The sequence below is a fragment of the Cryptomeria japonica genome, chromosome 9 (assembly GCF_030272615.1).
Source record: "Cryptomeria japonica chromosome 9, Sugi_1.0, whole genome shotgun sequence".
Lineage (NCBI taxonomy): Eukaryota > Viridiplantae > Streptophyta > Pinopsida > Cupressales > Cupressaceae > Cryptomeria > Cryptomeria japonica.
Window position 1 is genome coordinate 411,219,619 of NC_081413.1, and position 26,176 is coordinate 411,245,794.

At 39.0% G+C, this 26,176-nt stretch overlaps 1 pseudogene; it reads right to left on the bottom strand.

Annotated features, from left to right (window-relative positions):
* Nucleotides 1-1,244: 1,244 nt before the first annotated feature.
* Nucleotides 1,245-26,176, bottom strand: part of LOC131858101 (probable glucan 1,3-alpha-glucosidase) — a 91,891-nt pseudogene continuing 66,959 nt past the window's right edge.

Here is a 26,176-nt window from a genome sequence, read left to right on the forward strand (position 1 = left end):
CTTTTTTCACTATATGTTGCTAGTTGCTAGGAAGATTTCCTTGTGCTGCATCAGTCCAAGCTCATTATATAGTGTAGTGTGGGTGTTCTTTGCATGAGTTACCATATAGAGGGGTCATTTCAAGCTTACAAAGATACTTGTTATCCCCAATGAGGACACCCTCAATTTATTAAGCTAATTCTCATACTAGATGATTGGTAACTTCTAGACTAGAGATTTCATTCTAGCCAATTTTAAGGACAAATTGGATGCAAGGATTCCAAATGTAGAGGTGAGAAAATGGATTCAAAGCAAGGTATTGTCAGGAGTGGAGGACGTGATAGCTCCAAGGAGTTGTTTGTGGATCTTGAAGAAATCCCAATTTGAGGTTTGAGTAAAGAGGATTTATCACTACAAAAAAGGAAATTGTGTCACTTGTTTGTTAATTGACCTTGTACATTGGCCAAAAAAGGGTTAGCCTAAGAGATGGTTGCTTGAAGGTGTCAACCCTATTTACCTTGCCTATCTTCTCAACAAATGGGGTTGCCCATGCTAAAAAGCTAGTGCTTCTGAAGTTGGGTGTCCAAATGGCATGGAGCTATTCAGGTCTCAAGGCCTAGATGAAGCAGACGATCCAGGGTCGTGATTTCTGCAGGTAGTTTGGACAACTGAAGATTTTCTAGTTTCCGTGTATGGGTTTCCCAATGTGGGATGGTCTTGGGGCAAACTTGTCTTTGACTATTGCAATCAGATTCTAAGAATTTAAATGAACCTTATTTTAAGAGTAAAGCAAACTGTTCTCTCCAGTACAACTCGAGGCTACTTTCCAATTTCTGGCTCGAAGTGGAATGTAAGCTTATGTGTCAATAGTACAAAAGTTAATTAAATGGTCCACATGCAAAGGTAATTAAGTTTGAATGCATTCTATAAAGTGCTTCAATACAAACCAGAGCCTGGGTAGACAGACTGCTCTTATTAATTATGCATTAATAATTTAATATGCAATAACTAGCAAGAATTGAAACATTACCAGCATCAGGCTTGCTATCTTAACTCTAATATCTAATCCCTGGCTAGCTGTAAAGAAAACTTTCATAAAAATAAAAGACTGTCCAATTTTGCAGCGCAAAGTTTGAAATGTCCACGAAAACTGTGTTTAATGATATGTAGAGACCAATGAATTCCAGCCCTATAAATCCACTTCAAATATGTATAACATGGGCCAGACAAAATCTAAGAAACTTGTTGCAGAGATAAGAAATTAATAAAGGCATGACAAGAAAATAATCTGCATTTGAATTATGAGGAAAATTGCATTTGTTGATTTTGTCAGAAAGAGATTCTTGACCAACATAGTTTCATACCCAGATCAAATGGTCTACACTCTACAGTATTTTTATTGACCAATCCCCATCAATCTTGACATTTGGTTTCCTCACAATAACTGCACTAGTGTATGATCTTGGCCGCAGCATAAGTGGACCAGACTCAATAGCAACTCTTCGATTTGATGGTTCGACAAAAGCAGCTCCTCCTCCTGAGATCTTTGACTGTAGACCCAATATTGTGATTCTCTCGATAATACAGTTTGAAGATAATGTTTTCTTGTTTGACTCATCAGATGCAAGGTTCATAGAGGTAAGTCTACCATTTGAGAAAACAATCCGTTGATGGATATACACCCCCTTTTCATAATCATAACTCCTCCCATCATCCACAAGAGCTCACCTTCGGCCTCCAATGATTGATTTAATGCTATGACCTGAACAACAAACGCACTCAGAGATGAGAACAAGTATTTAATAGCACCTCCACATGTTCATCAGCAGCAGCAACAAGCCATTTAGTTTGTATAATATTCTTCTCAAATTCAAATCCATGAATTTCACTTGCTTAAAGACATATCCTAAGATAGAAGATGATATACAGATAAAGATATTATAAAGAAAGACAAGATTGTAAGTAGTGTCACTAGCCAGTTTCCTCAACTTCTGAAAAGCCCACCTTGCTATTCAAGATTGTCAATATGTTTTTTGAAATTAACTCTCAAATGTCAATCTAATTCACATTGAATCACAAGTGCACTTATGAAACAATATTACAAGATGATATCAAAAGGTCTTGAAAACAAATCGGCACATAGAATTCCCAATTCGGTTGGCTTAGTACATAACCCATTTAACTCTATCTGGTAGGATATCCTTAACAGCCAAATTTGAATGAATTTCATATATGCCAGAAATTGTGGTTGTGTAACTGCCAAGTAATTTTTATACACAGATCCATTGTTCATCACTATCCCGTCTTCAAGTCTCTAGACTCTTTATGTTATTAGTGGTATAGCTGAAAGTCTTCCAATGAAATGCAATTTATATCTATCCATCTCTAGAATGGTATGGTCAATTATAAATTTGTAAACAGAGACCCTCATTGTTATCTATTTACCAGCTTTCTTTTAGTCAAGAGGTACAAAAGAGGAAAAACTTTCTGCCGTTTAATTTTCCAACCAATGTTAATTCCTAGGCATCAGCAAACAGTTGCAACTGGAAACATCTGAAATCTAAGTCAAAGGCCTTTATTGAGCCAATGAACAAAATCAAAATGTAATTGTAGGCAATTGGCTCAGTAAAGCACTTGATCCAAGTAATGAATCTCCAGTTACAAGAGAGAGAGTGCCTCAGAATTCCCAAAGGTTGAAAAAATGTAGACCAATTATATTAGCACAATACCACAATCTTGTTTGTGCTCCCCATTGTTACTCATAAGTATTATAGGCAAAGGTGGAATCAAAATACAATCATTGTATAAAAAGATACATTACTAGAGTCTTCAAATTTTCAAAATTTAATCCAACCCAATAAGCTTCCTTTAATCTTTGCAAAGCCATTGCAGGCAAAGTAAACTTTGCCATTGATATCTAATGAAGCCTGAACAAAGGAAAGCAAATCAAATAAGGCCATCTTTTCACTTTTCATTTAAGTGCCCCCAACAAGTTAGAGATTCAAGGTGATGAACCATTGTAACAACAGAAGCAATAGAGTGCTTGAGTATTTACAAATTCCTGTCCAACAAACAATTAGCGAATTAGCTTAGTTTCCTTTCTAAGAGCAGAGTTGCCTATCAATGATTAACTGAGTCAATCAAACATGAAGAAGTTGTCCGTTAATATCATCTTGAACCTACTACTAGAAATGTGCATATGATAAGGTTTGTGTGGCCCACTCAAGCCATGAACAAAACATAGGAACCGAGAACAAATAAATGGCCTTAGTCAATGCAAACTTTCCTAATCTATATGTGCAGAATTTGGACCTAAATGCACAGAAATACTACCTAAGTGGATTTTACGCTAATAGGATAGATCCTCACATACTACTAGACATTTTATGAGACAGCATCAAATATAGGGTAATTTACAAATTTGGGGATTGTTTATTATCTAAGACTGAAATAAAGGATTTATGCTCACAGATAAGACATGTGCATTACTGGTTACGGCCAAAATACTGTTTTGAAAATTCTAGCCTACTCTTGCTGATTTTTATTCGATGCTTATGTCTTATTTTTTTATCTATCAACCTTACTGAAAAAGGATTACCTATGAAAATGGATAATATTATTGATGTCAATGCCTTGGCTTTTTGATATTGCAGATAAAACTTTGATAATGTTGTTGTCCCAATTTTTTTTATTTTCAAAAAATTGACAACCCCTATGAATTTTTACACAAAATGTGTCGTTTTTGTCTCTAAAGCACGTTTTACGAGGTGCAAAACTCGTATTTGCTAATGTCCAATCGTCAGGGGGTGTGTTTGCCATTGTTGTCCAAGTTCTGGTTAGTTTTGGCCTTCATTTTCCTGTGCAAAACTCGTATTTGCTAATGTCCAATCGTTAGGGGGTGCGTTTGCCATTGTTGTCCAAGTTTTGGTTAGTTTTGGCCTTCATTTTCCTAGCTTTCTGTGCAATTTCGGGTTTCAGAACAGTCACTGCAAGTAGGAACTTTTTGCTGTCATTGCAAGTTAAGTCACTGCAAATAGGAACTTTTTCACCTCACTGCAAGTGGTAGGAATTTTTGGATGACATTACAAGTAAATGCACTTACTTGTAATCGGGCCTCTAAGACCCGATTACAAGTTAGTTCATTGATTTAATTGTCAAGTTACTTACAAAATCAGGTCTCTAGAGCATCATTACAAGTTGCATTATAACACTTGCAATTGGGTCTTTAAGACCCAACTGCAATTCAAGTTTCTTTGTTGGTGCATTTTTGTCAATGTCAAGTCGGGTTTTATGTCCATCATTGCAAGTCTCTTTATGCCTTCTTTCTTGCAAGTTATCTCTACTTGCAGTCGGGTCTCTAGAACTCATTTGCAAGTGGTTTTCAACATTCAAACATCACTTGTATACAAGCTCCCAAATCTCAATTTTCAAAAAAGTGTTTCATGTTATGCCTTTCTTAAAACCCGATTTGTCTTAAGTGTATGTTTTATGCAACATGTAACACAAAACCCGATTATTGTCTCTTGCTGTTGTTATGTGTTGTGCCTGCTACAAAACCCGATTGCAAATGCCTATTGTTGTTGTTTCTTCTTTATTATGCCCTAATGTTTCATTTCAGGTTTCAAAAGGGTGATTGCAAGTTCATTATCAATGGCTTTCTTTACTTGCAGTCTATGAGACCTGATTGCAAGTGATTTCAAAGTTGTAAAACATTGCTCTCCTCCACAAAACTCCCATGTTCTAATTTTAAAGACAGATTATGAAGGTTTTCCCACTCATTTGCAAGCTATTCCTAGACATGCAAGACATGCTTACTTGCAATTGGGTCTTCAAGACCCAATTACAAGTGGAAGTGTAACAGATTTTCCCTACATTGCACTCACATTCCACCTCCCAAGATCTGAAATTGGTCCAAAACGAACTCAAAAAAACTTGAAAATGAGTCTCTAGGATCCAATTACAAGTGCAAACTTGTATTTTCCCATTACACATGAAGTTGCATGTTTGTTCTCCACAACTGCAAGTCAATGCTCTTGTTTTTCCACACATGTAATGGAGTCCTCAAAACCCAAAACTCACTTGTGAACCCATTTCTACATCAATTTATCCCTTCCCTTGTCAATTCAATGCTCTTGTTTTTCCACACATGTAATGGAGTCCTCAAAACCCGAAACTCACTTGTGAACCCATTTCTACATCAATTTATCCCTTCCCTTGTCAGTCTTGTTTGCACACACGATCTATCAAACCAACAAATCAAGGCATGGGCATTGTTTTATAACAATTTCATCTTGAATAAGGTGTTATGGGTTCTTCATCAATAAACAAAAGAAGAAGAGATACAACAGTAATTCATGGGGCAGCCCAAGGGTCAATAATCCTCATGAAATCATCCAGTGACAAAGTGAATCAAGCAGGGAAAAGGAACGCAACGAAGAGAAGAATTTCCCCCCTGAAGAAATGGTACTACCCCAAGCATGTGATAAGGTTGAAGTTTGCTAGCCAAGGACACAAAGACTATCAAGGGTGAAAGTTCTTGTTCCGGTTCAAGATGTCATTCCCGAACCGGAGTACTTCAATCACAGAGTATCTTATAATAGCATGAAGATCAAACAGAGGATGATGTAAATAGAGTCGTTTCTTGGACACTTGAGTAGTTCAATTATGCATTTGTAATTTAGTTTTAACAAATTACATGTAAAGTGAAAGGTTGTAATTGAAAGTAATCACATTACTTGCATTCTTGTAATTTGTAATCGCATGTAAACAAATTACAAGTCGAAAGACAGTAGGACTATAATTTGAATGTCATAGTTAGATAATTAGTTGTGGAATAAGTTTCAGTAAGTTAGACTTCTCCCACATTTTGCTCTCAGCCCCTCTCCTATATATAGACGAGGGTGCTCTATGTAGTCTTTATCTTTTGGCAAATGCAACAAAATTCTATCAGTTTGTATGTGCACTCTACGACTTTGAGCTTAGATGTAAATCAAATTGCTTTCAATAAAAGAGGCAAGTTGTGTTGAGACTTTGTGCCAATTCAAGTTGTTATGTGACGACATTTTCTGGATTTGATTGTGATTTTTGTTCTATTGCTCAAGAGGGATTTAAATTCAATCTTGCAAACTTTGAGCTACTAATTGTATTTAGAGTTATAGGTTTGGTTTTCAGCCTTGGTCTTGCGGACTTTGAGCTGCTTATCACATTTGGAGCTAGTGTAGAAAGTTCAAGGAGATAACTTGTAGATTTTATGTTGCTTTTATTTTTAAGACTTGTGCATGTAAAGTGAAGTGCATCATATAGACAGACTTTGAGCTACTGTGTGTTGTACACTATTATCATTTTGAGAAGGTTGATAGGACAGTAGGAGTGTTGAAGACTTTGTGCTTTCATTTCTATTTACCCACTCGAGGAAGTGACAAAAGTCTTTGTGCTTTCATAGAAACTTTGCTTCCCTTTATGTTCTAAAAATCCAACAAAAAGTATCATTTATGTATTTACCATTGTTGCTGTAACTTCTTTTTTGAAATAAGAGAAAGAATATCGTTTGTTCTGAAGAAAGAGAATAAGATGATATCCCACCCAAATTAGATTAGTGTTAGTAGTAGTAGAGGGGGAGCCTTCCCTAAATTATGAGAGTTTTATTCTCACACACTGTGGCTGAAACCACAATTTTGCACATCTTCCCAGGTGTACAAAATTTTCAACCAACAAATGCAATTATTACTATCAGCTTAATTGAGTGCAATATTGTTTAAACTATTTGTAGAGGTGACGTTTATGACCACCATGATGAAAACTATTCCATTTTACCTCTTCAAATTAGAATAATATAATTGTTTCAAAGAAAATCTCTTTGTAGTTAACATTGGTGACTAAACTGATCTTATGTCTCGTAGGATGGACAACTATGTTAGACTCTAGCATGAAAGCGGTGACAAATATGATATAGATAGCAACTATCAAGGATTGCTACAGCAGGTTTAATGAGGTTCATACTCCAGTCCTCCCCAAGGATTGTATAGTAATGCGTGTTTATTGCTTTCCTTGCAGTGGTTGAATAGGATTGCAGTAGAGGTAAACATAAACCATAATGGCTGGCAACTTTTATTTACATTGTGGGGGGCAGGTATAGGAAAGGCAGTTTATAATGGTTTCAGAGCTATGTTAATCCTCATCTCCTTTGGTTTACCAAAAATAGAAATCTTATGATGATAGGGATATGTATATAGTTATCATAGACACTCATGGAGTAGTTAAACACATCAAGTATGAATCAAACATGAAGCATACACATGACTATATACATACACAAAGTAACACACAAAGACAAGTATTGTTAGATCCTTCTCATTGACTAGAATGCATCCATAGATTTACCCTAACACATTTTGGAATCAATTTTTTTATGCAAGGAAACAACAAATCAATAACATGCCAAGTAAACTCAATCTACCATAAATGGGTTTAAGAAACGATGACCATTTAATGAATAAGAAAATTATGATAAACATTATGACTAGCTAATTATCCTATAACCAAGAATTGCTTAGTTTGGTAGGAGACTCGAAAGGATTTTAGTAAACTGCCCAACCCAACTAAGCTTGAGAGCACGCAATATCCAAGGCCATTTGCATCATGTCCCACAAGAGGCAGGAACGTCCAACCAAAACTAGATCCATCCCTTGGGGTAGTCAATTGATTACTTATCCCACAAGAGGTAGGAACGTCCAACTAGGACCGGATCCATCCCTTGGGGTGATCAATTCATTACTTTAGCCCACAAGAGGTAGGAACATCTAGCTAGGACTAAATCCATCCCTTGGGATGATCAATTCATTACTTTAGCCCACAAGAGGTAGGAACATCTAGCTAGGACTAAATCCATCCCTTGGGATGATCAATTCATTACTTTAGCCCACAAGAGGTAGGAACGTCCATCTAGGACTAGATCCATCCCTTGGGGTGATCAGTTCATTACTTTAGCCCACAAGAAGCAGGAACGTCCAACCAAAACCAGATCCATCCCTTGGGGTGACCAATTCATTACTTCAGCCCACACGAGGCAAGAACGTCCAACCAAGACTAGATCCATCTCTTGGAGCAATCAATTCATCATTTAGCCCACAAGAGGAAGGAACGTCCAACCAGGACCAAATCCATCTCTTGGGGCAATCTAACTTGCTTCTTATCTTAGTCATAGGACTATCACTTCTCATTACCCTTCCATGCAAGGTTAATTCTCAAGAACCCTTCTCTTGCTCATAAATATGCCCAAGCCTACACTTTCCTTTGCATTGGGAGCATAAGTTCTTGCTTCTTAAGACATCACGGTCATCTCTAGAGATAAAGGTTCTCTTATGCCTTTCATTATAAAAGAAGGTTTTGTCTTTTGATATTGTGTGTTTACAGTATTCCTTTTCCCTTGTTTGGGCAACATCAAGTCATGTGGCTTTGTTAATAGCAGCACCTTTGCAGACTATTGTTTGCACACAGAAATCATCACCGTGCACCAAACCTTGGCTAGAAACCAGAACTATAAATGTTCTAAAAAGTAAAAAACCCTTGAGCATATGAAGAATTGTTCTCTCCATCATACTGATATTGCGGAGTTTTCTCTGATCAGTGTGAATCAGAGAAACGGGACTCGCCCGGACTTGCCCAGACTCGGCGAGTCCGAGTCCGAGTCATGCTCGGCGAGTCCCAGGGGCTCGGACTCGGACTCGTCCGAGTCTGGCGAGTAAAATCGCCAGACTCGCCGAGTTGGCGAGTTTGGCCCAAACTCGCCAAACTCGGCGAGTCCCGAGCCTCAGACTCGGCCGACGTAAGGCAAATGAAAAACACAAAAAAAAAATATAATGCAAAGTTTTTTGAAGTCCGTTTTTTTATGTTAATTGTCTTCTAGCCCTAAAAGTGACTTTCATTTCATTCACTTGCAAAAAAAGGAAGAGCAACGTGAGTTGGGAAGAAAAACAAGGGTGCATAGAAGAAAAACCGGCAAGGAGGAAGCTCAAGTTTTCTTCAATTTGTCACATTGGAGTTGCATTGTGTTTCGATTTGGTGCATCAAGAGTTGGATAGGAAGACTTTGCAGCTCGTTTCAAGCTTGTTGTAAGAGGTATGGTTGTTTTTTTGAAGATTAGTTTGTTTCTTGTATGCAAAAATTCCATTTTGTATCCATTTATTTTGAAAGTTTTACATCTTTCAAAATATTTTCTCTGTGTGTATGTAGCATGTAGTATGTAGTTGTAGTGTTGTACCATGTAGGGTTTGTAAATTTCTTTTTTTTTAAAGTAGGGTATGACAAACCCTACTTTAGTTTTTTTGAATGTATGTAATATGTATTAATTTTATTTTGTATTTGTAATGTTTTATTGCAGCAAACTTCACTTTATTATTTCAATTTGCCTCAACTTCAAGTTTCACAAAACTATCCTAAAATGTCTACTTCAGCTTCTAGACCCCCCATTAGAAAGGACCTTGCTTGGAAATATCATGAGGATTTTCCAGGGCAAGGGAAGGGGCAAACTAAATGTATGTTTTGCAAAACAATTTTCCATGGACGTATATATAGGCTGAAATACCATATTGCTGGTGTGCGTGGACATGATGCCGAACCATGCCTAAAAGCAGTCCCTAAGGCCGTATGTGATTGTTATGTAATGGTTGAGGAGATTGAAAGAAAAAAGAAACAAAAGGAGGATCGAGCGGCCATTGGGAGAGAGACAATTTTAGGAAGAGGGACACAGTTAGGTTGCGTTGGAGGCCCTTCTTCCTTACCTCCATATCGTCCCACTCAGTTTGCTACTGCTGGTGCTTCCGTTTCTGCTTCTGCTTCTATAAGTGGCAGTGCCACTGCCACTTCTCATGCTCCTACCACTAGTAGTTGTAGTGGGAATGTTACCATTGGACCTAGGATTCGTAAATCAAGGTTGGATTCCTTCTTTGTGCCTCGCACTACTCCTGGGTCCCAACCGATGCTTGAGGGCATGGGTTGGAACAAGGAGGTCCATGATGCTGCTAAAATGGCAATTGGCAGGTTTTGGAGCTACAACTGTATTCCATTCTTTGTAGCCAAGTGAATGTTTTACTAACTTTTATGTTTGATAACTTTGATTGTTTTAATTTTTATATTTAACTTATCTCATTGAATTTTTATACTTATCTCATTGAGTTTCTTTGCGACAGGTCTCCTTATTGGCAACAAATGGTTGATGCCATTACCATATGCGGGGCGGGGTTCAAAGCCCCTAGTGAGAGTGATTTGAGGGGACCCATTTTGTCTCAAATGGTGGATGATGTGAAAAAGGATTTAGATGAACAACGCCACATATGCAGCACTAAAGGTTGCACCATCATGACTGATGGTTGGACGGATAGGAGAAATAAAACTCTCCTTAATTTTTTTGTTTCTTCCGCAGGTGATTGATTAATTTTAGTTTCATATAGTCTTTAATTTTTTATTTTTTATCTAATGGTTTAATGAATGATCATTGACCTAGCTTTATTTTTTTATTTCAGGGGGCACCGTTTTCATCAAGTCCATTGATGCCTCCGCCCGTTGCAAGAATGCCACCTACCTATGTGAGCAGATAGAGGAGGTGATTGAAGATGTGGGTGAGGAGAACGTGGTACAGGTGGTGACCGACAATGCAGCAAATTATGTTGCTGCGGGTAAACTTTTGATTACAAACTAATTTTGTTTGCAAATTAATTACTATCTTGTAGTTTGTACCTCCATTAATTACAATTTACAATGCAACAAATTATGTTGCCGTAGGCAAACTATTGATGGAGAGGCACCCATCTATAGTTTGGACTCCATGTGCTGCTCATTGCATTGACCTCATGTTGGAGGATATTGGAAAAATCCCATGGGTCAAGAGATGTGTAGAAAGGGCAAGAAATGTCTGCAAATTTGTATATAATCATTCATGGGTATTGGCTCTTATGAGACAATACACAGAGCAGAAGGAGTTAACTCGTCCAGGAATAACAAGATTTGCCACAAACTTCCTCACATTGCAGTCCATGCTTAGGTCTAAGTCTGCCTTGAGACGTATGATTGTTGGTGAGGAGTGGTCTTCCTCATCCTATGCTACCACCCCTACAGGGATAGAGATGGCAGACTCCATTTTTGATGAGCAAGGCTTTTGGGTCCCTTGTGATGAGATACTGAAGGTAATTTTTTTATAAACTCTACAATTTAACTTCATGTTTTATAACTTATTATATGTATTCTCTTATTTGCTCATTTTTCTAAATTACACAATATTTTCAATTTTGCAGTTTGTTAAGCCCTTGGTGGTTTTGTTGCGAGTTGCAGATGGAGATAAGCCCGCAATGGCTATATATATGAGGGCATGGATAGGGCGAAGGAGGCCATCAGATTCGTCTATCGAGCAGATGAGAGCAAGTATGGTCCCATTTGGGAGATCATTGATAGGAGATGGCATCATCAGCTTCATAGGCCCATCCATGCGGCAACCTATTATCTGAATCCGGCATTTCGTTTTATCCCTTCTTTCAAGGTTGATGTGGAGGTCCTTAATGGGCTATATGCACTGCTGGTACTTCTCAGATAGACCTTTTTCGAGAGCTACAGATGTTCTCAAATGCACAAGGGGAGACCTTCTCTCGTCCTGTCGCCAAAGATGGTAGGACAACTATGATGCCAAGTAAAAATAAATTGTTAGGCTTAATTTTAGTTTTATTCAATACTATATTGTAACTTGTTAAATGAGTTCATGAGTGAGACTGATTTTATTTGTTTTTCTCATTTCAAACTCAGATCATTGGTGGAACTTTTTTGGCCCAGACACACCAAATATTCAGAAGTTGGCCATTCGCATCTTGAGCCAACCATGCAGCGCATCAGGTTGTGAGCGCAATTGGAGTATGTTTGAGCACATACACTCCAAGAGGCGCAATAGATTATCTGTGGAGAAGATGAATGATCTCGTCTTTGTTCACTACAACCTCTGCCTGAGAATGAGAAAGAATGCAATAGTTGACATGTCTCCTATCATTCTAGATGAGGTTGATCTTGAAGCAGAGTGGGCCAATGAGAATCAGACAACTCCTGGGACTCCTACAGCTGTATTTAGTCATGATGACATTGATTGGATTGACCAGGTAGATATAGAGGCTGAGGCTGTAGCCATGGCAGAGGAGGAGCAAAGAGCACGAGCAAAGACAGGAAATACTAAGACTCAGAGTGACATAGTTGTTCTTGATGTTGGCGAGCATGACACAGCTGTTCCTGATGTTGGTGAGCATGGCATGGTGTCACAGGGAGCGACTATGGCTGTTGAATCATCCAGGACCTACTTTAAACGCCTTCGCAGGGGGCCAGGGCGAGAGGGTGCAGTTGCACGGCCCTTTGAGCCTTAGGCTTGTACACTTGTAGTTGTATTTAGTATTTACTATTTACCTTTGGTATTTGTATGAAACATTTGATGATGATCATATGATGACATGGATTTTTTATTCCATGAGTTTTGTAATATTGTATACATTTGACAATATTTATATATCTATGTTTGTTATTTTCTTCAGCTACAATTTGCGTTTATGCTTATGTGATTGATGTATACTTGTGTATGTAATCAAATGAGCTGAGTTTGATGATGTTTTTGTGTCTTTAAGGTGTATTCAATAAAGGGTGTCTGAAACAAGTTTTAAATCTTTAAAAATCTCTAAATTTCTTGAGTTTTTCACTTTCCCGAGTCCCGCCGAGTCTGGAGCCGAGTCTGGAGTCCGAGTCCGAGTCGGCCTTGCTGAGTCCGAACCGAGTCCGAGTCCCGTTTCTTTGGTGTGAATACAATCACCAAAACAATGAACTTATCATAATTTGAAACCTTAGCAACCAATCATTATGATGGCTGAAAGCCTTAGACTCTAGGAAACTTCAAGACTAGAAAACTGCTGCTGAAAATCTGCTTATTGCAAATGTTTCAACCTTGTAGATTTATGCTTGAAACCAACGATATTGTGCACAGCTATCAAAATGTTTGAAAGTCTGTCATCATATATCTGAAAACTTGCCTGAAATGATGAAAAAAATCCTGCTGATATCTGATGTAAAATCCTTTGAAGTTCAGTCACTCTTGACAAGATTGTTAAGGGTTTAACTAAAAGGGATAGATGGTGATCACAACTTTGCTGACTGTCAAAGAAAGCCTACTGCTCACTAAAATCCTGTTCTGCTGATGACGAAGGTCTGATATGAAGATACGAATTGGTATCACATCTATTAATAGGTGGTTTGCTTTGTTTGGAATGTAATCACCACTACCTTTAATCCCAAGTGCTTCACTTTGATATTAATCGCTGTCATATATCAGAGGTTTACACTTTGATCGCTGGTTTAACACTCCGTATTTCATGAAGTCACTGCTTTATAGATTAGAAACAAATTAATGATGATTGCCGGTTGTGGACTGGAAAATTGTGATGTCTTATAAATAAGACAATTTTCCATTTAATCGATTTTAGTTTTACTTAATATATTCTGTCTTTTAAGAATGAATTAAGGAGGTATTTGGCAAGGCATGACATAAAGACACAAGTCCATGCCATGTTCTCTACAAGCTTTGGTTAATGTTTAACCTACCATCAAGTCAAATGATAAATTATATGGGCTTTCATAATGGAGACTCATCCTCAAACCCCAGGAGATATGTTACACGCTTAAATAAACAAATAATGAGTGTCAAATCAAATATACTACCACATTGTAGTGTCAACAAGCCCCTGATCTGTCGATGAAGCTGAATGGTTCTGAATGAGCCCACCAAGGATCAAGTCTTGCTGAGTGCAAAACCTCAACATCATAAGGGATGAGGCCGATATCAGGCCCTCAGTAACTTTGGTGGAGCTATACCTCTCCCTCTCCCTCTCCAACAAAATAGATTTCCTGCAAGTCTTGGGTGAATCTGACAAAAGAGATTCCCTTCAGTTGTGAGTGAATATGACGAAATAGTGTGTGAATTTGACAAAAGAGATACCCCTCACTTAAGGCATCTAATCTGATGCTGACAACACAAGGCGAGTTATTAAGCCCTTAAAAACACTCAATAACAAAATAATAAATACAGCAGATCATGATTACTGGCACTTAATAATAAGTTCCTCAGGATTAATTCTACAATGGTTCATACCAAAGAAACGGGACTCGGACTCGGCTCGGACTCGGACTCGGGACTCGGCGTCAGACTCGGCTCCAAACTCGGCTGGACTCGGGATAGTGAAAAACTCAAGAAATTTAGAGATTTTTAAATATTTAAAACTTGTTTCAGACACCCTTTATTGAATACACCTTAAAGACACAATAACATCATCAAACTCGGCTCATTTGATTACATACACAAGTATACATCAATCACATAAGCATAAACTCAAATTGTAGCTGAAGAAAATAACAAACATAGATATATAAATATTGTCAAATGTATACAATATTACAAAACTCATGGAATAAAAAATCCATGTCATCATATGATCATCATCAAATGTTTCATACAAATACCAAAGGTAAATACAACTACAAGTCTATGGCTCAGAGGAGCCTGCACTCTCCGGCCCCAGCCCCCTGCGAAGGCGTCTAAGGTAGGTCCTGGATGATTCGACTGCCATAGCCGCTCCCCGTGACACCATGCCATGCTCACCAACATCAGGAACATCCGTGTCACTATCTGCCTCTGAATCTCCTGTCTGTGCTCGTGCTCTCCGCTCCTCCTTTGCCATGGCTACAGTCTCAACCTCTATATCTACGTGGTCGATCCAATCAATGTCAGACTCGGAGGTTAAATTTTCTCTACTTCTATCGACGCAGTTTCCCCCATATTTTTCGACGGGGGTTTGGGGGCAGCGCCCCCAAGGTGGGTGCGCACTCCCTGTCGCGATACAGGGCGAGGTCGAGGGGCAGTGCCCCGTGAGGCCAAAAAAACTTATTACAAGTCTGAATTAGGGTTTCTTTGAGAGTCTTCCTTAGGGCCTGGTTTTGCTCTTGTTGCTAATTGGGTCTTGCTTGGTGAGTGAGTATCATTCTTGAAGGTCCAAGCTAGGTCAAGTTGGTGAGTGATAAAGTCTGGAATGTCATCCTGATCTTCAAATGCCCTGAAATTTGGCTAAGTCTGGAATGTCCTGATCCTGAAATTTGACTAAGTCTGGAAAACTGAAGAATCCTCCAAAAACTAGATTTTGCAATATAACTCCTGGAGGCCCGAAACCACTCTCAAACATCCTGACAGTATATATGGAATATAACTTAAAGTATAAGTGGCATTTCCTTTCTTATACTTAAATGTTATATTCCATAAAATAATCCTGACGGAGAGACCAAAATGTCAAATTTCGCCCTTCCAAAAAAACTTTTTAAAATGTTTTTTTTTTGGTCATTTTATTAACCCAGCCAGTAGCCGAGTCTGGGGCTCAGGACTCGCCGAGTTTGGCGATTTTGAGCCAAAATCGCCAACTCGGCGAGTCTGGCGAGTTTACTCTCCAGACTCGGCCGAGTCCGAGTCCGAGCCCTTGGGACTCGTTTGGCCTGACTCGGACTCGGACTCGGACTCGCCGAGTTTGGGCGATTTCGGGCGAGTCTCGTTTCTCTGGTTCATACTATTTTCATCCCATGTTTAATGATCCCTTGTTCCTGTTGGTCCTTCTAAAGCATCATATAGTCATAATGTTAATTCCACCCTACTTAAAAACCTGTCATTTGACTCTACAGATCCTAGCAAACTACTCAGAAAAATTTCTCATTTGACTCTATATAATCCTAAAATAGTCATGTTGACGTGTTTTTTATGACAACGTCTAACACAGAATAAAGTTGCTCAATGGTCACTTTACTCTCTCTTGATCAAAGTTCAATTGTATGCTAAGATTGCAATAAGTTCAACAATTGACTCCAAGGTTCTGATTATGAAATGGATGTGACTCTGTTGGCTTGATGTGATATGCTGGTAATCCAAGGGGACTTATGTTTGAATCATTTTTTCACTCTTTGTTGTGGCTGGAAATTCATCATCGGATATAGCAATTCTATGATGCTTTTGCTTCGAACAAACTGAACTGGAATGGATTGAAATTAAAGGGGAAAGGGTTAGAAGGATCTAGATCTACTCCTAAGGGCAGCGATATCAATAAATAATGCTTTAGTGGACATATTCAAAATAAACCAAATTCTGCTTCGCCGAGTTTAACTACAACTCCGCAAGAACCGGTGCAATCTTCTGAGGATGTTGAAGAATTTTCACATCGAGAAAGTGCATTTGAATACCCAACACGGCACAATCCAAACAACTATTCACAATCGAACTTAGAACAAATTTGGTGGCTCGAGCTAACTTTACACTACAACTTATAATCAACAAGATGCAAAAAGTATGAAACATGGAAATTCATCAAACACCATTACATTCTCCATTGAAATCAAAGCACTATACTATTTCTACTGTGAGGAAGGTGAAACCATGCAAGTTTTGAAAAATAACTTAAGTGGACACCATTAGAGAACAATGTTTCACTATTATCATCTCAAAACTTATTACAACAATTTCACCCTCCATTTACAAATGAGGGGGGTCACCCCTTTATATAGGTTGCATGCCTTGGCCACATGCAAAACCCTAATTAGGGTTTTCCCCTAAAAGATTCCCCACACATGATGCAACAAGGTGGGAATCAACAATAAATGCCCATTATGCCCATATACAATCAATTCCAGCCCATTACAATTGGTACTCAAAATGTATTAAATGCACCACTCCTCACTAAATTAGCCCAACATGCACTGAATATTCCTCCATGCAAAAATCGCCCCATCATGTAATAAATGCACCATCATCTCCACATGTGACGACTGCATGCTGTTGATGTGTTTTTTATGCACATGAGAACACAGAATAAAATACCGAAGTATCTTATCCTCTCTTGAACAAAGTTCCCAACTGTTGAAGATCTTGCCGAAGGATCAGTCGAGGCAACTCCAAGGTTCTTGTATGTAGGATCTCTACTCGTGGATAAGCTCTCTGCGGTACGATGTGATTCTGCTGGAATCACAAGGGGACTTACACTTGATGACTGAACGTCTGATTTGCTGGAATCACAAGTTTTCACTAGCCTAGATTTTTTGAAAAAAGGGAAAAAGGATGAGGGCGAGGGAAGGATCTAATTCTGACACTAAGAATGTAGGAGCAATGAATGATCTTTGATGAAATTCTAACTAAGTCTTGTCTTGACATCCCAGGACCATCTCCACAAGGTTAGTGCGATCTTCGGAGGAAAGCTTTATGATGTTCAGATCATCGCTACAGGCATAGACACCATCAGGCTGATGCATATCAATGAAGAAGCGACAATTGAAGTTAAGCTTAAGCTGAATGATTCCAGTTGACTACACAAGGCAGGTCTGCAATCAACAAACTGCTAGTAGTATGGATATACAAATTTCACCATCAATCAAACACATTTCTTCCACTCATCTAATAACATGAAATCAAATCTGAGAAGTATAAAGACCATGCAAATTGTTGAATCGACCCATAGATTTCACCATTTCTTCAATGAAGTTTTACAAGTCTTTTACAACAACATCTTGGCAACAATCTTTGCCTTCTCTTTCTATTCTATTCTAATTGCTATTCTATCAACTGACTATTCACTATTAGCTAACTATTCACCTTCTAACTACTGACTAACTATCAGCCTTTACAAATGAGGAGCCAAGGCTTATATAGCGCCCTCAATACAATTCAATGGCTCAGATCAATTTGAGATCAATGGCCGAGATTTTACAATGAAAACCCTAATTAGGGTTAGTTACAACAAACTTAATTCTGACCAATGAAATAATTGCATTATTTGGACACGTCTTCTCTGGAATATTCGACCAATGGAGAACCGGGGTAGGTACATCGAAGTTTGTGCCATCTCCCATGAGTCAGGTACATTGAATCTGGACACGCTGAGGTGGACCAATCCGACTAGAGGAGTGATGACTGGGATGCCACCTTGTCTGACACTTGTAACTTGGTAGATATTCAATTTGATGTTGCTAAGAAGCTAGCTTTAATTAACTCTTCTGAAACTATCTGCTTCTTCAACGAACCCTTGCTTTAACTTCCTTTGTCTTCGATGTGCAGGATGGATGGTGTACCTTTCCTTCGAATGCTGGACTGGAAGAGGTCGTCCCTGATGATGCTGGACCGGAGAAAGTTGTCCTTGTTGATGCTAGCCTGGAGAAGGTCATCCTTGTTGATGCTGGGCTGGAGAAGGCCGTCCTTGATGATGTTGGGCTGGAGAAGGGCGCCTTTTAACTGCAAGACAAACAAAAAGATGATTAAGGACACATAATAAAGTCATTTCAACATAGCATTTTATACCTTAAATCATCAACAAGAAGACATCAAAATTAAGTTTGTTCAAGAGTCTTTCCAGGACAGGCCCTATAAGAATTTCGCCCTGGACCCTTTGGAAGGGTCAGGAGCGAATTTTGCATTCCTGGCTCAAATTCTTCTCATCTCCTTCACTTCAATTCATCTGGACTCCCCCACATTGAATCCACTTCCCAACTTGGCAACATTGGTTTGATCTTCACAAGGCCAAAAGGTCAAATTTGCTCGAAACCTAGCTAGGGACAGGACCCATCCAGAATTTCGCTCTGGACCCTTTGGAAGGGTCAAGAGTGAAATTCCAATTTTATCTCAAAATTTGCATCTTTGGTGGATAAACACCTTTTCAAGCCATTCCAAATAGCTTCTCTCATCCTAGTCTAGGCCTGACTTAGCACAAAATTTGGAGAAAATGATGGTTTTAGTGTTTTTCGCTCTGGACCCTTTGGAAGGGTCAGGAGCGAAATCCTTGGTTTGGGCTAATTTCCATCATTTTCAACACCAACTAACTTCAAAAGGCAAGAACATGTCTCCTCGCACCCATCCAAGCCATGAAAACCTAACGTTTGACTAGACTTGCAAGGAAAATAGGTGGTTTTAAGATTTTCACTCTAGACCCTTTGGAAGGGTCAAGAGCGAAAATCACTTTTTGGCTCAATTCCTTCAAGTTTGATAATCATTGCTAAGTCAAAGTCATTCCTAAGGACCTCTCCATCAAAACTCACCCTAGTCAGCACTTGGCTTGGCACAAAATTGGGAAAAAAGGTGATTTAGAGAAAATTCGCTCTGGACCCTTTGGAAGGGTCAGGAGCGAATTTCTTAATTTAGGCTTATTCCTCCATCATTTCAAGTTGCATTCACCTCAAAAGGCTAGAAAACACTTCTCCTCTCACGTCCAACCCAATTTTAACTTGATTTTGCAAGGCAAAATAGGTGATTGAAGGATTTTCGCCTTGGACCCTCTGGAAGGGTTAGGAGCGAATTTCCTCCTCTGGCCTAAAATCATCATTCCTGGAGATAACAATCAACTCAAGGGCAATCTTAAGGGCATCTTTCACCTTGGTCTAGGCATAGCTTAGCATAAATTTGAAAGGAATAGGTAGATTTTAGGATTTTCGCTCTGGACCCTTTGGAAGGGTCAGGAATGAAAATCTTGTTTTAGGGCTATTTTGCCATCCTTTCAGCTTCAAATTACCTCCAAGACTTAGAACATCTTGCCTCACTCCTCTCCAGGGTATAAAAACCAAAATCTTGACTTGATTTGCAAGGAAAAAGGGTGATCTTAAGAATTTCGCTCTGGACCCTTTGGAAGGGTCAGGAGCGAAATTTTCATTAGGCTTCAAAATTTGCATTCTTGGCAACCAAAATCCACTCTAAAGCAATCCAAATGACCTCTCTCATGCTTGTCCAAGCTTGGCTTTGTTCAAAATTTGGAAGAAAAGATGATTTTAAGGATTTTCGCTCTGGACCCTTTGGAAGGGTCAGGAGCGAAAATCACTTCTAGGCTCAATTCCTTCATCTTTCATGGTCTCTAGCAACTTAAAGTCACTCTTAGGGGCAACTTCCTCTTGATTTTACCTTATCCCACACTTGATCTAGCAAAACTTGATAGCAAAAAGAGGTTTTGAGAAAATTCGCTCTGGACCCTTTGGAAGGGTCAGGAGCGAACTTTTCATTCTTGACCAAATATCATTATTTTTTCAACTTGAAACTTCTTTGCAAGGTAGGATTTCATCTTTCATTGCCTTAGGAACAAGGTTTCATGTCCAAGAAAGGTCAAAAAAATAGGCTAATAAGGAATTTCGCTCTGGACCCTTTGGAAGGGTCAGGAGCGAAATTCACTTTCTTGGCTAGAATCCTTCATTTTCATAACTTCCAAACATTCTCAAAGGCTAAATCATGCTCATTCTTCTTCTCATCATGTCTTGGTCATCAAGATTTGGCTAAACAAGGAAAGAAATGCCTCTTAGAGAGATTTTCGCTCTGGACCCTTTGGAAGGGTCAGGAGCGAAAATCTTAACTTGGGCTAGATTCTTCATTTCTCCCTTTCAAAACGACCTCAAGAGGCAAAGACAAGTTATTTCTCTTCCATCCACGTCATAACAAATCAAAACTTGATCTTCTTCATTGCAAAAATAAGAGCTTTTAGGAATTTCGCTCTAGACCCTTTGGAAGGGTCAGGAGCGAAATTTCCTTTTTAGTCCAAAATCCTTCATTTTCATATGCTTTCAAACCTTCAAAGGCAACAAGGATGTCCCACCTTCCTTCCAAGATACCCTGCAAATCAAAATTTAGTCAAACAAGGAAAGAAAATGAGCTTCAAGAAGATTTTCGCTCTGGACCCTTTGGAAGGGTCAGGAGCGAAAATCTCATTCTAGGCTAGATTGCTCACTTTTCAAACTTCAAACCACCTCATAAGGCAAAATTAGATCATCTTCCATATTAGGAACAAGGTTTCTAGTCCATCCAGGGTAACAAACAAGGTTCATGATGAATTTCGCTCTGGACCCTTTGGAAGGGTCAGGAGCGAAATTCCTATTCTTGGCTAAAATCTTCATCTCATCCACCTTTACTCACCTCCTAAGATCAGAACATGTCAAAAATCCCCCAAACATGCCTAAGGAACCATGAAATTGGTCTTGACAAGTGATAAATTGAGCTGCATAAGGATTTTCGCTCTGGACCCTTTGGAAGGGCCAGGAGCGAAATTCCTAATCTTGGCCAAAATCCTTCACATTTCTACGTTCCATCACCTCAAAAGGCAGAGACATGTTATTTCCTTCCCAAATTTGCCCATGGAACAAGGTTGGTATCCAAAACAAGGGAGCAAATGAGGCTTATGAAGAATTTCGCTCTGGACCCTTTGGAAGGGTCAGGAGCGAAATTCCTATTTTTGGACAAGATCCTCACTTTTCAAAACACTTCTCAAGGCAAGAACACATCAAGACTCACACACAATGCCTAATAAACCAACGCCCATCCAAAACACGGAAGGAAAATGAGGGTTATAAGGATTTTCGCTCTGGACCCTTTGGAAGGGTCAGGAGCGAAATTCCTCTCCCAGGCTAGAATCCATCATCCCAAGGTCTAAAATCTCCTCTCCAAGGCAAAGTTGCATCAAACCTTCTCAATTATGCCTCAAAAGTCTACAAACTTGGTCAAGCTAAGGAGAAAAATAGAGGAAATATGAATTTCGCTCTGGACCCTTTGGAAGGGTCAGGAGCAAAATTCACCTTAGGCCATGATCCTAACTTCATTTTTTCGCATTTCTTCATTCAAACAAGTGTTTTTGCCTTCATTCAAGCCTGGGAATGCGTTAGTTCTAGGTTTTGGTCAAAGTAGAATGTCTTATGGAGAATTTCGCTCTGGACCCTTTGGAAGGGTCAAGAGCGAAATTTGACATTTTGGTCTCTCCGTAAGGATCATTTTATGGAATATAACATTTAAGTATAAGAAAGAAGCTTATACTTTAAGTTATATTCCATATATACTTCCAAGATGTTTGAGAGTGGTTTCGGACCTCCAAGAGTTATATTGCAAAATCTAGTTTTTGGAGGATTCTTCAGTTTTCCAGACTTAGTCAAATTTCAGGATCAAGACATTCCAAACTTTGCCAAATTTCAGGATCAGGGCATTCCAGACAGTGCCAAATTTCAGGGCATTTGAAGATCAGGATGACATTCCAGACTTCATCACTCACCAACTTGACCTAGCTCGGACCTTCAAGAATGATACCCACTCACAAAGCAAGACACACTTAGCAACAAGAGCAAAACCAGGCCCTAAGGAAGACTCTCAAAGAAACCCTAACCTAGAGCACCTGCTGACTCCCCTGGCTCAAGCAAAGCCTACCATCCTATTGAGCCCCTGGCGACACTAAAAATGCAAAGGCTAACAGACAAACCCTAAAAGACCTAGAAAACAAACCCTAGAAAGAAAAAAGCAGGGGTCCCCATTTGCAATGTGGCGATGTGTGAATACGTCACAACACATGCAAAAAGAATCAGCCATAATTCCCTAAATGTGGTGGCTACATGCAAAGAGGTGCTACATCAATTCGGCATGCATTGACCTGGCTGCCACTTGGCGAGAAACCCTTGGAGAGAGAAAATCCTTGGAGAGAAAACTTAATCCATGAAGAATTTTCTTGAAATTTCGAATTTGCCTTGTCATGGAGGATATTTTTCATCAATTTTCAACATCTATTTTTTAGGAATTTTTACAAATTTCAGTTTCAGGGTCCATGAGAGAAAATTCTCACTTAGCCAAATTTGTTATCTTGAAATTCAGATGAATTTTCATGCCTAAAAGAAGATTTTCAATTTTTTCCCCTAAGGAAATTTTCTTTTCAATTTCATCCTTGACTTCACATTTCCATGCCTTGGAATTCATCCTTCAATCTTGGGTGTTGGAATGACTCTATGGAGGAATTTTCTTTTGGAAATGTTGATGTGTGTTTTATGCACATAACATTCAGAATAAAATACCAAAGTACTTTACCCTCTCTTGAACAAAATCACCTGAGATACTAAGGGTAAGATCAACAAAAATGATTCCAAGGTTTCTACAGTCAGGACTTGACGAGTGGGTAGCTCAATGATCGATGTGAATTGTTGTTTTCACTTAGGGACTTACACAAATGTTCGAATCAATTTCTCTTATCATGGAATGCAGAATGGGTGTGTTGATAACTTAGGATATGGCAATGTAATTCTGGACTCAAGACTTACTAAAAAATGGATAGGGTTCAGAAAATCTATTCTAAGCCTAGGAATGTAGGAAATGATGAACAAATTTAGTGGAATCAAATTAGACAAGGTCTCACCATCAAGTCGAACAGATTTTGACACGAGCTTAGTGCAATCATCTAAGGTATACTTATAGATTTTCAAATCATTACCATCAAACACTGACACCATCCAAGTTGATGCATATCAAGGGACGCATAATAATTGAAGTTAAGTTTGCATAATTTCCAGTTGACCATGCAAGACGCAATTACAATCAGCAAGAGGCTAGTGGTATGGATTAATAGATTCCACACAAACATACTCAACAATTCTTTCATTCAATCTAACAAACATTGAAAGAAAATTATAATTTAACTTGGAGGAATTGTGAACCTTGAATGGAAAACAACACTTGAAAGACAAAATCACCATCAAGTCGAACAATGATTTATATTCAAATAGTTGCAGCATATACCAACAATTCTACAAAAACTCTCCCTTACAAATGAGAGACAATATATATAGAGTCTCATACAAAATGGATGGCCAAGATTAAAACTAAATCAAGAGCCAAGAACATGCCAACAAAACCCTAGAATTGCCCTAATTAGGGTTTACATAAAAAATGGAGCCACCAACATATGGCCCAATAGAAAGATACCTAGTCATCAAAAAGGAAATCTTCTAGAAGATTACGTCCTGCATCTCTCTCTCTCTCCTAGCATACTCCAAGAATCTAGCCAATACAAAATCTAACTCCTCCACGGAAATGTTGGGTAAGGTATCCTGTTGTAAATCAGTCACGTCCAACGCATCCGAGCAAGCATCCAAAGTGTTCTCCCAATCTGGCATGAGTTTCTGCGAACTATGAACATGAATCAATAAAGAGACCAAGTCATCTATCTGACTCTTCTTCAAAGAGTCCAACTGATTGAAATACATGAATTTCATCGTGTCTCTTAATTCTGCCAAGTGTAAACCACTAGCCTCACTAAAATCAACCCCCAATAACTCCTCAATTGAGCCAAGGATCTTCAACTGAATATCATGAGTTGATCCTTCCATCTCTGCACAACTCAATTGTGAGCTCTCATAAGTTGATTTCTTCATGGCTAATGAACAATACCAGCCATGGAAATCGTATCTATCTCCACTGTGCACAACATTCTCCCTAACCAATGTGAACTTAGGAATCTTCTTCAAAGCTCGGAGGCGTGGAATAGTCTTCTCCTATATAAGTCTGAATTTTTCCCAAAATCCTCCCAAATACTGTATTCTGAATATGAGCCTTGTTGTCCTATCAAATGCTTGGACAAACTAAGTAAAAAAATCATCCACTTGTCTCTTTGTATTTTCAATCCATTTCTCCACCTCCGAGAGTGTATCTCTCACTGCCTCATAATGTGAATGTAGTCCACGATCAATTGCAATAGGGGAAATAAGGGTGGGATTCTCACGCCTTATCCCTACAATGTACTCTTTAAGTCTGATATTCTCTTCTTTCTACTTCTCTTTTTCTTCAATCTCTCTATCCAATCTCGCATTGATTGCCCTAAGGTTATCACCAACCTCCTAAAATTCCTGCTCTCTTGTAGTATGGCCAAGGGCAACTGAAGTAATCTGGAAATCCATGGGAGTAGCAATGTCTGCCGTCACACCTGCAATAGGAACAACCACCTGTGCAATCCACATTCATGTCTCATCTCTAGCTATGTGCGACAAAATCTTAGCTCTCTTAGGCTCTAACTCCTTATTGCTCCTAGCTAAGTAGTCATCAATGTCATCAATAGGTTGTACCTCTATCATCTTCTTACTTTTCTCCATACTCTTCATCAGCCAATCAGGAATAGCGGCCATCTCCATACCATCATCGAGACACATCTTTCGATCAAGCTCTCTCAATGCCGTGATAACATCATCATCATTAAGATTATCCCTAGTCAAATCACATACATTTTTCCCAAACTAACCTCCAAAAGGACAGTAAGGGATCTCGGTTGATCATCATCCTCATTAAGTGGAGCAGATGTTGTTGTGGCATGTAAATCCTGAATATTCTTTGGTGGTATCATTGTGTTGGAACATTGCTCAGTTCCCTTGTTTTGTTCTGGCATTTCAATTTTCTTGATTGATGACACACTGAGGGGTGGTGAAGGAATGATAGTCTTTTGTTTCTTCTTCTTGACCCCCTCAATATTCTTCCCTCTAGCCTTGACTTCTCCTAGTGTGTCCTTCCTTCTCTTGAGAGCTTGACTCTCCTCATCCGCATGAATCCTAATATCACTAATAGTCCTCTGATCATCTTTGGAAGAGGGTTCCTCTGGTTTCATCTTTCATAAGTGAAGGTAACACCCATATCAACTAACTTGTTCATCTGAATATCCACCCATGCTCAGGAGAAACTCAAGACTTCTCTCATCAATACATTCAAATCTATTTCTTCTGATTCTGACAATTAGGCAATAGAATTGCCTTCTTCATTTTATTTTCATATTGTGGATGTGCATATGATCCCTGTCGTCTAACACTTGGTCAGGAATGAGAAAAAGTCCACACTTCCTCATGAAATCCACTGACATTCTGGACCACATTCTTCTCTTTACTGCTTGCTCGTCCATTAGGTTGGCCCAATAATCTTCTATGTCTACCTTGTGGATGAACTTTTCTCCCCTGATCCTTCCAACTTTCTTATCTGGATCAAATCTTTCTCTTCTCTTATATGTTGCAAATTGATAGAATGCAAGTTCCTCACTTGTTGTGCTAGCTGCTAAGGCGGACTGACAAACCTCCAATGTCTTCCCAACTGAAATAGGAAATGACATGTCTGTTCTGTGCTTTTCCTTCTGGATAGAATCAAATTTCAGAAGTTGTCTCACCACTTCCAGCAAGATCACTCTGTCAGAAGGATACCTAGGAAGCCTATAGGGCTCAGATTGAAACCCATGAATCCTAAGGTATGTGAAAGTGGGAAACTGTATATACCACGATCCATATTTCTCTATTAGCTCCGTTGCCTCCTTGGACAACCTCCTGTGGACTCCACCTTGCAACATTCGCGTTATGTACATTG